This window comes from Peromyscus californicus, unplaced genomic scaffold (genome assembly GCF_007827085.1).
Source record: "Peromyscus californicus insignis strain IS unplaced genomic scaffold, ASM782708v3 Scaffold_5__1_contigs__length_169319896, whole genome shotgun sequence".
Classification (NCBI taxonomy): Eukaryota; Metazoa; Chordata; class Mammalia; order Rodentia; family Cricetidae; genus Peromyscus; species Peromyscus californicus.
This window is the reverse complement of record NW_026294573.1, coordinates 87,117,015-87,130,477: the sequence shown is the minus strand read 5'-3', so window position 1 is coordinate 87,130,477 and position 13,463 is coordinate 87,117,015.

Here is a 13,463-nt window from a genome sequence, read left to right as displayed (position 1 = left end):
ACAAGTGTAGATTTGTGTAACCACTACCACCGTGAAGATACAATGACACAATGACAAAACAATTCTGTCACCACAAAGAGCTCCCTCAATGCCTTTTATAGCCATGCACATCCCCCACCATCTCACTAGCAACCACTAATTTGTGTCCTGTCTGTATAATTTTGTCATTTCAAGAAGGTTACATAAATGGAATCATACAATGTATAACATTTGAGGTCCTTCTTTTTGTCATTCAGTATAACATCTTGGAGATGTGTCTAAGCTGTTGCATGTAGCAGTTAATTAGGTCTTTTTAATTACTGAGCAGTAGTTCACAGTGTGGATGTACCACAGTTTGTCATTCACCTTTTGAACGACACTGTGCCCATTCTTAGTGTTTGGCTGCTCCATTTAAAGCCACTACAAGAAGTCACGTGGAGTCGCAGGTGGTTGTCACTTCCCATTTCTCTGGGCAGATGACCAGGAACGCAATTTTTGGGTCCTCTAGTCAGTACAGGTTTAGATTTTAAAAGACTGACAAACTGTTTTCCAGAGTAGCAGCCCCGTCCCACGTGAGATCATTTCTCTGCCCTTGGCGGCAGGTGACGTTGCCCTGCACCTCAGTTTTGCCTTCACTGTTCTGGCAGATGTGTGGCAATACGGCATTAGTCTGAGCTCATGGTTTCCTAAGGACGAACCAGTGATGCTGGCATTGCCTCAAGCACTCACCTGCCGTTTGCAAACCCTCACTGGTGAGATGCCTTTTGCCCATTTCTAATTAGATTGTTTGCTTTGGGGCTGTTGAAATTTGACTGTGTTTTATTGTTTTAATCTTATATTTTAAAGGCAGAGTACAAAATAGTGGATTTCATTATGGCATCTCCATAAATATGTATCATTGTATTTTGTTCCTATTCCATTCCCCCTTGTCTTATACCCCCTTCTGTGAGAGTACTTTGCATATGCTATGCATGTTCTTTTTTGAATATATCACTGGCACATAATTTCTGTTGATAGCTTGCCTGGTCCGTTCTCCTAACCCCGTCCTTCTGAAAAGCTGTTCATTTTGATGGGGCCCAATATATCATTTTTAAAAATGGATTGTGAGCCTTGTGTTATTATATCTAAGAACTTTTCTCTGAGACGCATGGCTCCAAATTTTTCTCTGTTTTCTTCTAAAAGTTTTATAGTTTAAAAAGTTATTATTTTTGATTTGTGTGTGTGTGTGTGTCTATGTGCAAATTTATGCACATGCCTGCAGAAGCCAGAAGAAGGCGTTGGATCCCCTGGAGCTGGGGTTACAGATGGTTGTGAGCCACCTACTGCCGGTGCTGGGAACCAAACTCTGGTCCTCTGGAAGAACAGCAAGAGATCTTAATCACCGAGTCATCCTCCCAGCCCCCTAAAAGGTTCATAGTTTTGTACTGAAATCTATGATCCATTTTGAGCTAACCCTCGGATGCTAGATATTAAATTGAGCTTAATTTTTTTTAATGTAATCTTTCCAGTACTGTTGGTTGAAAAGACTCCATCCTATTCAGTTGCTGAAGGAAACAAACCCAGCTTTATGGGGATAGCCACTTACAACGGACAATTCAATAATTCTGGGGTTTGTTTTCTTTAGTATTTTCAGAGCTGTACAGGCACCGTTCCAATCAACTTTAGAACAGTTTCATCATTTCTCAAAAACGCCTTCCTACCCATTGGAAGCTGTTTCCTTCCCTGAGTCTACCCCCTAATCTGTTCTGTCTCTGCAATTTGCCTATGCTGGACATTTCATGTGGATGGGATCACCCACTCTGTGGCCTCCTCCACATACCCTCATGATTTAAGGCTCAGCTCAGTGTGTCGTGATGTGTCAGCCCTGGGTTTCTTTTCATTACCTAAGAGTCTCCCATTGTCTATAATCACACTTTACACACCACACTGGATTTCTATGTTCCTTCATGGATGCCTGGGTTGTCTGCATTTTATTTATTTATTCACTGACTTTTGCAGTTGAGAACAGTGCCATGATAAATATTCATGTGCAATTGTCTTGCGTGGTTGTGTTTTCCATTCTCTTGAGGACATGCTTAGCTGTGGAATGGCTGAGTGAACTGTGTGTTTCATCTCCTGAGGCACTGATGGACCTCAGCATCTTCTCGTCCCACCCTCCACATGTGGGGTTTCAGTCTCTCTCCTTCTTCACCTACACTTGCTCTAATGTCCTTCTTGCAGCTACCATCCTCGAGAGTGTGTAGCAGGCCACTGGATTGCTTTTGTACCCTGGCAGGCATTCATGGCTCTACTCACCCTGGTCTACTTTTGAACTCTCTGTTCTGTGGGTCTGGATTTCCACAGCCTATGTTTCTACCAACAGCACACAGCCTTGACTGATGGAGCACACTCAGGAAGCCTGGAGTCAGGCACAGTGATTCCTTCTGATTTGTTCTTTATTTAGTGTGTAGTGTGTGTGTGTGTGTGTGTGTGTGTGTGTGTGTGTGTGTGTGTGTGTGTGTTCCTGTGTGTAGGTGTGCAAGTGAACAAGTCCATGTGGAGGCCACAGGTCAATGTTGGCCTCCACCTTATTTTTTTTTTTTTTTTTTTTATTAATTTATTTTGCAATACAATTCAGTTCTACATATCAGCCACGGATTCCCTTGTTCTCCCCCCTCCCGTCCCCCTCACCTTCCCCCCAACCCTCCACCTTATTTTTTGAGACAGAAATTTTTACTAAACCTGTAGCTCACTAATTCAGCTGGATTGACTGGCCAGCAAGTCTCAGGGATCCTCCTGTCTCCACATCCCCAATGCTGAGATTGCAGACATGTGCTGCTATGCCTAGCTTATTATATGGTTGCTGGTGATCACGCTCACGTCCTCAGGCTTATATGGCAAGGACTTCACTGATTGAACCATTTCCTTAACTATTTATTTATTTATTTATTTATTTATTTTTCTATTTAGAGACAAGGTATCATGTAGCTCAGGCTGGCCTAGAACTCACAATATAGCTGAGGATAACCTCGAACTTCTGACCTTTGTGCCTCTGTCTCCTGAGTACTGGGACTGCAGGAGTGTACCCATTTCCGGTTTATGCAGTACTGGGGATCAAGCCCAGGGCTTCGTGCATGCCAGGTAATTATTATTTTCTTTTGTAAAACTATTTTAACTACTCTGGTTGTCTTAGCAGTCTGTTAATTGAAGGATACTCTTGTCTAAAATAGAAAACTCTCTTGAGATCTTGATAGTAATTGCTTGGTGTAGTAGGACAGGCCCATAGGGTCGAGGAAATTGGCTCAAACCAGTTGCCAAGGCATGCACATAACATACTTTCTTATGAGCCAACCCGGAGTCTGCCTGAAGGCCTAGCAACAGGTGCTATGAGAGTCCCTAGTTGCTGTCAGAATTCCTGATCATGCAGAGTCTGCCTGAGGGCCTACCAACAGGTGCTGCCCAGCCAATGAGAGACGACCACACAGTGCCACCAGATTGTGACACAGACTGGGTGCTGGGAGGAGGGTATAAGGCCTTCTCCTTATTAAATAAAGGAGTTTGTTGTTTGCCTTCAACTGACTCCTGGTGTCTGTGCCGTTGATGCCGCGCCTTCTCACTCCCTCCCCTGAGGAAGCCATTAGGATCCAGCAACAGCTTGGGAACTACATTTTGGTCTGTGTGCTGTGGTAGACCTCCCAATCTATGAGCATGGTATGTCTCTCTATTAAGTTAGACTCCTTTTATTCTATCAGCATTTGGGACTTTTCTGCATGCAAACCCTGTATATATTCCATTACATTTGTATCCACCTCAGTTTTCTTTCTGTTGCTGTGAATAAACACCATGACTTAGGGAGGAAAGAGTTTACTTCACCTTACAGCTTATAGTCCATCATCCAGAGAAGTCAGGGCAGGAACTCAGAGCAGGAACTGAAGCAAAGACCATGGAGGACTGCTGTTTACTGGCTTGCTTTCTAGCACAGGTTCAGCTACTTTTCTTATACAGCCCGTAGTGGGCCAGGCCCTCCCAGTTTAGCAATTAGCAATCAAGAAAATGCTCCATAGATATCCTCAGGCCAATCTGATCAAGGCAACCCCCAATCTAGACCACCACAGACGACTTCCCATATTAAGTGCAGCTGAAGCTAACTAGAATACACCCCACCCCCCCCAAAAAAAGCACCACAAAAATATCTTAGAAGTTCCCAACCTCCAGATGCTTTGAGTTTTTCTAAATATTCATGAAATAGAGACAATTTGTTCCTTTCTGCTCTGGCTGTCTTTGTTAACACAGGCTCTATCTAGTCTTTCACCACTGAATAGTACAATCGTAGCTTTTGTAGATGGTCTTTATTTATACAGGAGATTATCTTGTGCTAGGAAAGTCATGGACAAAGTGTATGTGTGCATGCCTCATGTGTGTGTACAAGTGCACAAAGTACACGCATGTGTGCACACTTGTATGAGTATGTGTATGTGAGTGTGTCTCTGTGTGTGTATAAGTGCACAAGTATGTGCATATGTGCATACTTGTGTGTGTTTGAGTATATGAGTGTGTGTGTGTATGTGTGTGTGTGAGCCTGTGTGTGTTCAATGTATGTGCCTGTATATGAATGTGAGTGCAGGATCACATGGAAGTCAAAGGACTGTCCTGGCCTTCCACCTTGTTTGAGGCAAGGTCTCTGGTTCATTACTGTGTGTTTCCAGCTAGCCGGTCTTGAATTTTGATGGATTCTCTGTCTCTTCCTCCTGTCTCAACACAGAAGCACTGAGGTGTGAGATGAACAACACTGTGTCTGGCCTCTACTTGAATTGCGGGGTTTTAGACTTGGGTCCTCACACTAAGTGGCAGGTGCTCTATCCTCTGAACAATCTTCCTGAATGCTGAAAAAAATTTTTTTTTCTTGCCGGGCGGTGGTGGCGCACGCCTTTAATCCCAGCACTCGGGAGGCAGAGCCAGGCGGATCTCTGTGAGTTCAAGGCCAGCCTGGACTACCAAGTGAGTTCCAGGAAAAGGCGCAAAGCTACACAGAGAAACCCTGTCTCGAAAAAACAAAACAAAACAAACAAAAAAAAATTTTTTTTTTCTTAACTTTATTTTAGATGTGTCTACTTACCTTTCCATTGCTGTGATGAGACACTGTGACCAAGGTAACTTATAAAAGAAGATATTTATTGACTGGGGCTCATGGTTCTGAAGCATTAGAGTCCATGATCATCACGGTGAGGAGTGTGGCGGCAGGCAGGCATGGCATGGGAGCAATAGCTGAGAGCTTGTACATCCTGACCCACAGGCACAAAGCAGACAGCTAATGGGAATGGTGTGGGCTTTTGAAATCTTAAAGCACACCTCCTCCAACAAGGTCACACCTCCTCATCCTTCCCAAGCAGTTCCACTAACTGGTGACCAAGTGTTTGAATATATGAGCCTACAGAGACCATTTTCATCCAAATCACTGCAAGATGTGTGGGTGTTTTGCTTTTATGTATGTCTGTGCATGTACATCTGTGCATGAACATCTGTGCATGTATGTCTGTGCAGGTATATCTGTGCATGTACATCTGTACATGCATGTCTGTGCATGTATGTCTGTACATGTATGTCTGAAGGGTACTTTTTTCTCATGCTGCTGCCTTTGGCATTCCCACCCCCACAAATGGACTTTAGCCCCTCCCCCACCCCCACAAATGGACTTTAGCTCCTCCTAAGGCCTGGAAGGACGTGCTGTGGGCCTTCTCCATCCTCCCCAGTTTCCACCTTCTACATCAGGGATGGGGAGCACTGGCTGGGGAAGAGTGTGAGGGAAGGCGCCCATGGCGATGTCTACAAGTCCAGGAGAACCCTACTTAGAATGCAGGGCCCTCTAAAGGAGACTGAGCTATTCCTCAATTCCCCCTGCCTCTCAGTATTGCAGCTAGCCCCCACCCTCATTCCATGGCTTCTGCCCCTGGAGATGCCTTCTTTCCCTAGCTGTGCCAACCTGTTTTTTCAGGCTCTTCCTCCAAACCCTTGGCAGGTTGACCTAGCTCACCTCTGAACTCTGAACTCCACCAGGCTCTATTCCTCAGGAATCAGAGCTAACTTTGGACTTTCCATTGAGCTCTCTGCGATGTGCGCGTTTGGGCTCCCGGGTCAGGCTGACCTGGAAGCTGGCCAAGCTGGGCTTCACCAGAGTGGTGGACAGGAAGAGCACAGGCACCTCTTGACCCCAGAAGCCAGATAAGCTGCTGAACCCAAACACTCCTGGGCTATTTTTAGCTCACTGGTTCCCAGCAGGGTAGGCCTGGCCTGTTTAGGGTCTAGGGGGAGAACAATGAGCCTTTGAGGCCTAGCTGGGCCTAGTGAGTCCTGAGAGGAAGGCAGCAATTGTGGGAGCAGGGCTAGGGCTGGACAAGCCAGGCAGAGGCCCCCCAGTTCCTGCCCACAGGAAGAGCCTCTACCCCAGCTCCCGTCAGGCTTCCTGCGGGGCCAGGTGGTGGCCACTGAGTGCTCCAAGAAGGCCGGGCTGCACATGCAGCCACAGCAGCCCTACACCATTCCCAGAGCCCTTTCCAGGGTCTGAGCTAAGCCTACAAGTCTTCAAGTGTCTGTCAACCTGGCACAGATGTGGACGCTGAGGCCCGAGGACAGAAAGATCAGCAACATGCTCTACACAACAAGAGGAGGATTCAGGATTTGAACCCATGCCTTCCCTACTCCTCTGGACACATTTAGAGCCTCCCCTCTCAGGCTTCCCTGGGACCCATGGACCACAGTTTCTCCATAATGGTTCTGACTTCATGAATGACCTCAGACAAGTTGCTTGCTTTTGCTTTGGCTGCAGGTTTTCTGTCCTGTGAAATGGGCAGAGCTCTCTGGTAGGACTATGTGTCGCTGCAGGTGAGGTGGGTTGCTGCTGACCAGCTGGAGAGAAGCAATGCAGGAGGAGCACCATGCCTCTAGTCTCCCCTTCGTGTGCATCTTTCCTTTAAATTCACTGCCCAGAAGAGCGACAGGAACACTCCTCACATGCTGGAAGGTGCGCAGAGGGGCTCCCAAGATCCTTGACTCACCAGCCAAAGCTCTCAACAGCACTGGAAACGGACCGTGAGAGGGCACTGAGACGGGAGGGGGGGGGAGCTTCCAGAACTTTCCTCAAGGCCAGGTTCTCCTCCTCGGCTGCTGAGAGATGGTCTGTGCATGAGAGTGGCCATGTCTTACCTTGGGATGTCAGTTGTCTTGTGCTCAGGGTTGGGTCACACTGCACTATCTCACAAACCTCAGGAAACTTTGTCACCCAAATTAACCCTGGCCAATGGCCTGTGGGGGTGGTGTGGGATGTGGGGTGCCTCCAGAGAACAGCTGTTGGCACTGTGAGCAAGAAGGGCTGAAGCAGGGGGCACTCCAGAGCACAGAAACTGGGGTGGAGGGGAGACCATGCCAGGACAGTGGGCAGGGACTCTGGCCATCACACCCCCACAGGACAGCCATGGCAGAAAGAACTGGGGACACGAGGCCGTTCCTATGGGAAGGAGGTGTCCACACTGTCCCGGAGAGTCAACCATCAGGGAAGGCTTCCTGAAGGAGATGACAGCTAGGTCTTAAAGGGTGATCACAGATTGCTGGCGGGGGTGGGTGGGTGGGTAGGGGATGGCATTCCAGGGATCTTGTGAGAGCAGAAGCCTGCAGACCTTAGGTGACATTACGCTGAGTGCCTCCCTTCCACGGGGACCAGACACTAATGAAGCCCCTCCTGCAGGTGGTAGCAGGCATGTGGAGTCGGGTGGGGTGGTGAAGACACATGTATACATAGGAAGCGAAGGCTGGCCACATGGAGACGGGATTGGAACATCCAACTGAAGACCCAGGACGTTACTCCTCTGAGAGAAGCCTGGGGGCTCTGGGAGGAGAGGGCCGGGTGACATGGTTCCAGGGAGGCCAAGTAGCTGGCATTTGGTGATTTCTCAGGGCTGAGGGCAGGGGGTTACATGTTACTGTGGGCCGGATCACAGTGCCGAGGGTGCCAGTGAGAGGGCAGGGAAGGCTGTCACAGTCCTGATCAGGTCTGACGTCATGTGGCACTGGCCTCAGGGCTCCTATTCGTGGAAGCTTTGGATAGTGACTTTCCAAGAACCACTGTTTGTCTCTCTAAGCTTCTACTGGGACCCAGAGAAGCTTAACCTTTGGATCAGTCATGCCTGGCTTATGACTCGTGCCTACCCAGGGCAGCTGGGGACAGGGACAGGGCACACATCCGTCAAGTGCCTCTCTCGTGCCAGGCCCATGTGGCAGACACTCCACATGTTCAAAATCCTTTGACCGTCCCTAGAGGGGACAGTTGATACCCTCACTTTATGGAGGAGGAAACTGAGGCTCTGGGTGGGAGGAGGGCTACGGAAGCCCCAAATCTAGATCTTTCTTTTCACCCTCTAAGCCCAGCTCCCAAGAAGCGCTCGTGGTCTCCAGCTGTTGGAGGTGAATCTCTGGAAGGAGAAGGAAGACCGTGGGAAGCAGGTGTCTAGCCTGCCAGCTGCCTGGGAAAGATGGAGAAATGGCAAGGAGAGAGGTCCCATGGCCCCCGTGTGCTCAGCACCTCCTCCTCACCCTAAACTGCAAAGCAAGCCAGTGCCCCCTCAGCCACACCGCTGCACCCCTGCAGACTGCCCCAACTTCCTTGACTGGATCTCAGAATGAAGACACACCTCTCTTGGCTCCAGGCTGTCCTTGTGGCTTGGGTTCTCTTGGGTCCTGGTGGCTTTCGGGGGGTCTGCCTTCCTTTCTCCCCTCGGAGCCTCTTTTCTCCTCCAACAAAGCAGAGCACTGATAGCCCCTTGGTGGACTGCTGGAGAGGGAGCTGGGCCACACTTACAAAGAGGCCTCCAGAGGCTGCTCTGGGAGCCTTGGCTGGGCTGCAATGGTGGTTCCTGGCATTGCCATATGTCTCTGTTGTCACAGCTCTTCTTGCTGCCTGGCTCTTCGGCACTCGAGTGCTTTGAAGGCCAGTCCAACCACAGGGAAGGAGATGACATTGGGTTCTTCCTGTGGAGACACTGGACTTCTCCGAGCATTAGCTGTATTGCCTGCTGCTGTCTGGACTGGGGGATTTTGGTGTGGGGTGTCACCAGAAGCCAAGAGCCTTCTGACTTGGGGCAAGGCAGGTGGGGAACAGGTTTTTTGAGATGCCACTCGCCTTTCAACATCTTCTACCTGTCATGCTATTCGGCTAAGAAAGATGTGGAAAGATGGGGCTGGGGAGAGGTGAGGACTGTGGCTTCAGTTCCAATTGAGCTCCGGCTGGTACCCAGAATCGACGCTGGTTGCATCGTCCGTATGGAGCCTGAGCATCAGATTTACATGATACACACAGGAGACGTAACACTGTGCAAACACCATTCATCTGTAACACCATCCACGCCACACACCGGACCCGCAGCAACAAAGGCTGTGTGCTCATGCATGCGCGTGTGCGAGCGCGAGTGCACACATGTACACACTTGCAGACCACCCATGCAATTAGCTCCTTTCAATTGAGCAATTACATTCCAATAAAAACTCCACAGAGTTCAGTGAAGCTTGTGAGGAGCTGGGGTTTCATTCACCCCAGCAGCATCTTTGGATGACTGAGAACCAGCTGTGCACTCTTGGGATGATGGCAAGCCAGCTGTGCATCTTTTATTCCCATCCCAACTTGTGTGGGTCTGATGGATCCAAGCACCCAGTGGGAGCATGGCATAGCCAGCGTCCCGGGTTCAGGCCTGGAGTGGGGGTACCTGGGATGGCTGAAGTTAACTGTCACTCAGGCCTCTGGGCATGACTGTGGGGGATTGCCTTGACTGTGCTAAATGATCTGGGACTAGAGAGATGGCTCAGTGGTTAAAAGGGCACACTGCTCTTGCAGAGGGCCCAAGCTGGGTTCATAGCACTCACCCATGTCTGATAGTTCACAACTGTCTGTAACTCCGGGTCCAGGACATCTGACACCTTCTGGCTTCTACAGGCACCTCTGCTCACACACACACACAGAGCCTACATATACTTTGATTCAAAACAATAAAAATAATAAATAATAAAATAAATAATAAATAATAAAAATAAAAACAATAAAAAGTCTTAAAAGGGAAAGACCCACCTTAATTGTGGATGGGACCATTCCTAGTCCAGAGATCCTGGACTGTATAAAAATGCAGAAAGTGAGCTGAGTATTAGCATGCATTCAGCCCCCTCTGCTTTCTGATTCCGGATGTGGCCAGCTCCTTCAGGTTCCCTTGCCTTGACTCCCCTGCCGTGGGGCTGTGAGCTAGGACAAACAAACAAGTAGACAAACATTTCTCCCATAAGTTGCTTTTGTCAGGGTGTTTTATCACGCAACAGGAAAAGAAGCCAGCACACCCCTATTCCGTCACACTTTCTGGTGGAACTTGGGACCCCAGTGGCCCCCAGTCCGTCCAGCTCCTCCGTCTTTAATCCAGCACATGGGCCCCCTCGACTCCACTGTGCATGTGCGTCCATGCATCTGCCTGTTGGGGGAGGCAGGCATGGTGTCCAGATGCCTGCTCGGCCTGCCCATGAGCTCATCCACTTGGTTCTCTCCTGGAGGAGTCCCCTTTGGAGACTTCCCTGCCAGCTCCGCCCAGCAGGGCAAGCAGATGGGAAATTGGAGCAAGTCCTCCTCTTGGGTCAGGAAAGAAAATATTCCTTTTCTCCCCTTCTCTCTAAAAATATGCTCAGGGCTTTTTTGAGCCTCGATGCAATAAAAAAACAGCTGTGGCTCCAAACACCCCCGCAACCTTCGCCTGGGGAGATGGGAAACAAAAACAGGCTCTGAAGGCAGATCGGGCACGTGTCCCAGCGCTGGCTCCGCCGAGGTGCCTCTGGCCCGGAGTGGCTCCCCAGGGACTCCAAATTGTCCTTGTTTGTCTGTCCTGGTCCGAACACCGGGCACAGAAGCCACTCATTCCTTCCTCTCTTAACTCTTATCATTGATGATGAGGTAGGTACGACTTGAACTCTGCTCCCCAGCTGTACCTAGCTAGAGTCAGCCTGAGTGCAGCATCTTCTGGTGGCCAGGAGGAGGGAGAGGCTGTGTTTGATGTGGGGAGCTTGGAGGGCTTCCCGGAGTAGGTGACATTGGGAGAGCCTTTAAGGGAAGAGGCCCAGAAATGGCGACAGGAAGTACTGTGAGGTGACCAGAACAGACAGGGAATCAGGGAACATAGGGTTCGTCTGGGGAGATAGAATGAGAACTTGCGTATGTATGGGGTGAGGTGTTCATTAGGTGGGTGATGGGGAGCCGTGGAAGGTGCTTGAGCAGTAGAGTGATTTGTGTACACATAGACTCCTTGGAGAAAGAGGCCCGGGCTTGGCTGATGAGTCCCTTGAAGGAACCATGCCTTCTGGAAAGGCTTTGGTGTGCTGTCAGTGGGGTCTTCCTATTGGTCTGGCTTCCTTCATAAGGAGCGTTCACTCCCAGGAGTGAGCATCAGGGTAGGTACTTGGAGGTTGGACGTAAATGCAGGTAACAGACAGCAGTGGCCTCAGACCAGGGAGCCCAGAGGAGGTGACGCTGTTGGGGACTCTCAGGGGTAACTGAGGAACTCTGGAACACTAAAGTTCCCCATCCCAGGAACAAGCCAGCCTGAAGCCCTCCCATGAAATGTGAGCTTGCTGACTTCCACGCTGCTCCACAGGGCTGAGTGCCACTCCAGGGCTTACCACTCCAGGGCTTACCACTCCAGGGCTTACCACTCCAGGGCTTGCAGAACCTCTGACTATACCAGCTGGCTGGTGGCAGCCCCCGAGGCAAGGCCCCTTATCATTGTCCTGGTCCACTATCCTCCCCTGATTGACCCTCAGCTCCCCAAATCAAGACCTGTGTCTTCCCTGCTTCAGCTCTGACCTTCTCCTGCCTCACCCGCCTTTGGTCTGAATGCCAGCCCTTGCCTCCCTCTGCGGACTCTCTAGGCCCCAGGACAGCGTGGGATTCCCAAGAAATATCCTCAGCACATTTTATTGAGCACAGTCTACACCGACTCTTGACAAGAAACGGCATACCCAGATGAGGCCTTCGTCTCACGGGGACCAGATTCACACATGCGCCCTGGATCACCTCCCCTGGCCTGTGTCCTGCCTCCACTTAGTGGTTTAATGGGTGTGGCTTGGGTTTGGGGATTTTTAAAAATAAGATTCCCAGAAAATTCAAGTTTGGGAACCACCGGTTTTCTGAAGAAATATTTTTAAAGGACTCCCAAAACCCAAACAAAAGATTTTATTGAGATTTAATTGGCATAACATAAATTGCACCCACTCAAAAGATAAAATTTGATAAATTTGTAAAAAGCCTCCTTAACCGTTTTAATACTGAGTTCAGTAGTTCTAAGTATAGCCACACTGTTGTGCAACTAGTTTCTAGAACGTTCTCATCTTGCAACACCGAGACTCTAGGTCCCTCGGTAATGCCAGGCCCCTGGAAGCTCCGCTCTTTTTTCCACGATGGTTTCCGTGTTTGCGGTACTAGAGACTGAGTCCACGGAGCTAAATCCCAATCCCACAGTTCGTTTTTGAGACACGATCTCACTATGTTGAGTAGCTCGTCCTTAATTGAACTTACACTGTAGTCCAAGCTGGCCTTGAGTCTGCAATTGAGTTTGCAATCCCCCTGCCTCAGCCTCTGGAGTAGCTGGGATGATAAGCTTGTGTTAACAGAGACTGCTCTTTTTTTTTCTTTTCTTGGGTTTTTTTTTTTTTTTTTTTTTTTTTTTTGGTTTTTCGAGACAGGGTTTCTCTGTGTAGCTTTGCGCCTTTCCTGGAACTCACTTGGTAGCCCAGGCTGGCCTCGAACTCACAGAGATCCGCCTGGCTCTGCCTCCCGAGTGCTGGGATTAAAGGCGTGGGCCACCACCGCCCAGCTTTTCTTGGGTTTTTTCTTTCCTTCTCTTTTTCTCCTTCCTTCCTTCCTTCCTTCCTTCCTTCCTTCCTTCCTTCCTTCCTTCCTTCCTTTCTTTCTTTCTTTCTTTCTTTCTTTCTTTCTTTCTTTCTTTCTTTCAAAACAGGGTTTCTCTGTGTAGCCCCATCTGTCCTAGAACTAGCTCTGTAGACCAGGCTGGCCTTGAACTCAGAGATCTACCTGCCCCTGCCTCCTGAGTGCTGGAATGGAAGTGTGGACCACCACTGTGCGTCTTTTTTCTTTTCTTTTCTTTCCTTTTTTTCTCTTCTTTTTCTTTTTTTGAGACAGGGTCTCACTGCCCTGTTCTTTTGGGTCTAGACTTGGAAGTGGATGGCTTGATTGTTGGAAGTGAGACTCTTGGCTTTCTGAGGAAGTGACTGCTGCTTTCCCCAATGGCAGCCCGGCAGAGTCCCACCCACAGTTCACAAGCAGTCCAGTTTCCCTAGTTCTTTGCCAACACTTACAGCTTTCTGTTTTGGGGGTGGCAGCCCTCCCAGGGAGAGTGAAGAGCTATCTCCACGATTTTGACTTGCGTCTCTCTAATGATTGGCACTGCTTAGTATCTCTCCTTAAGTTTGCCATT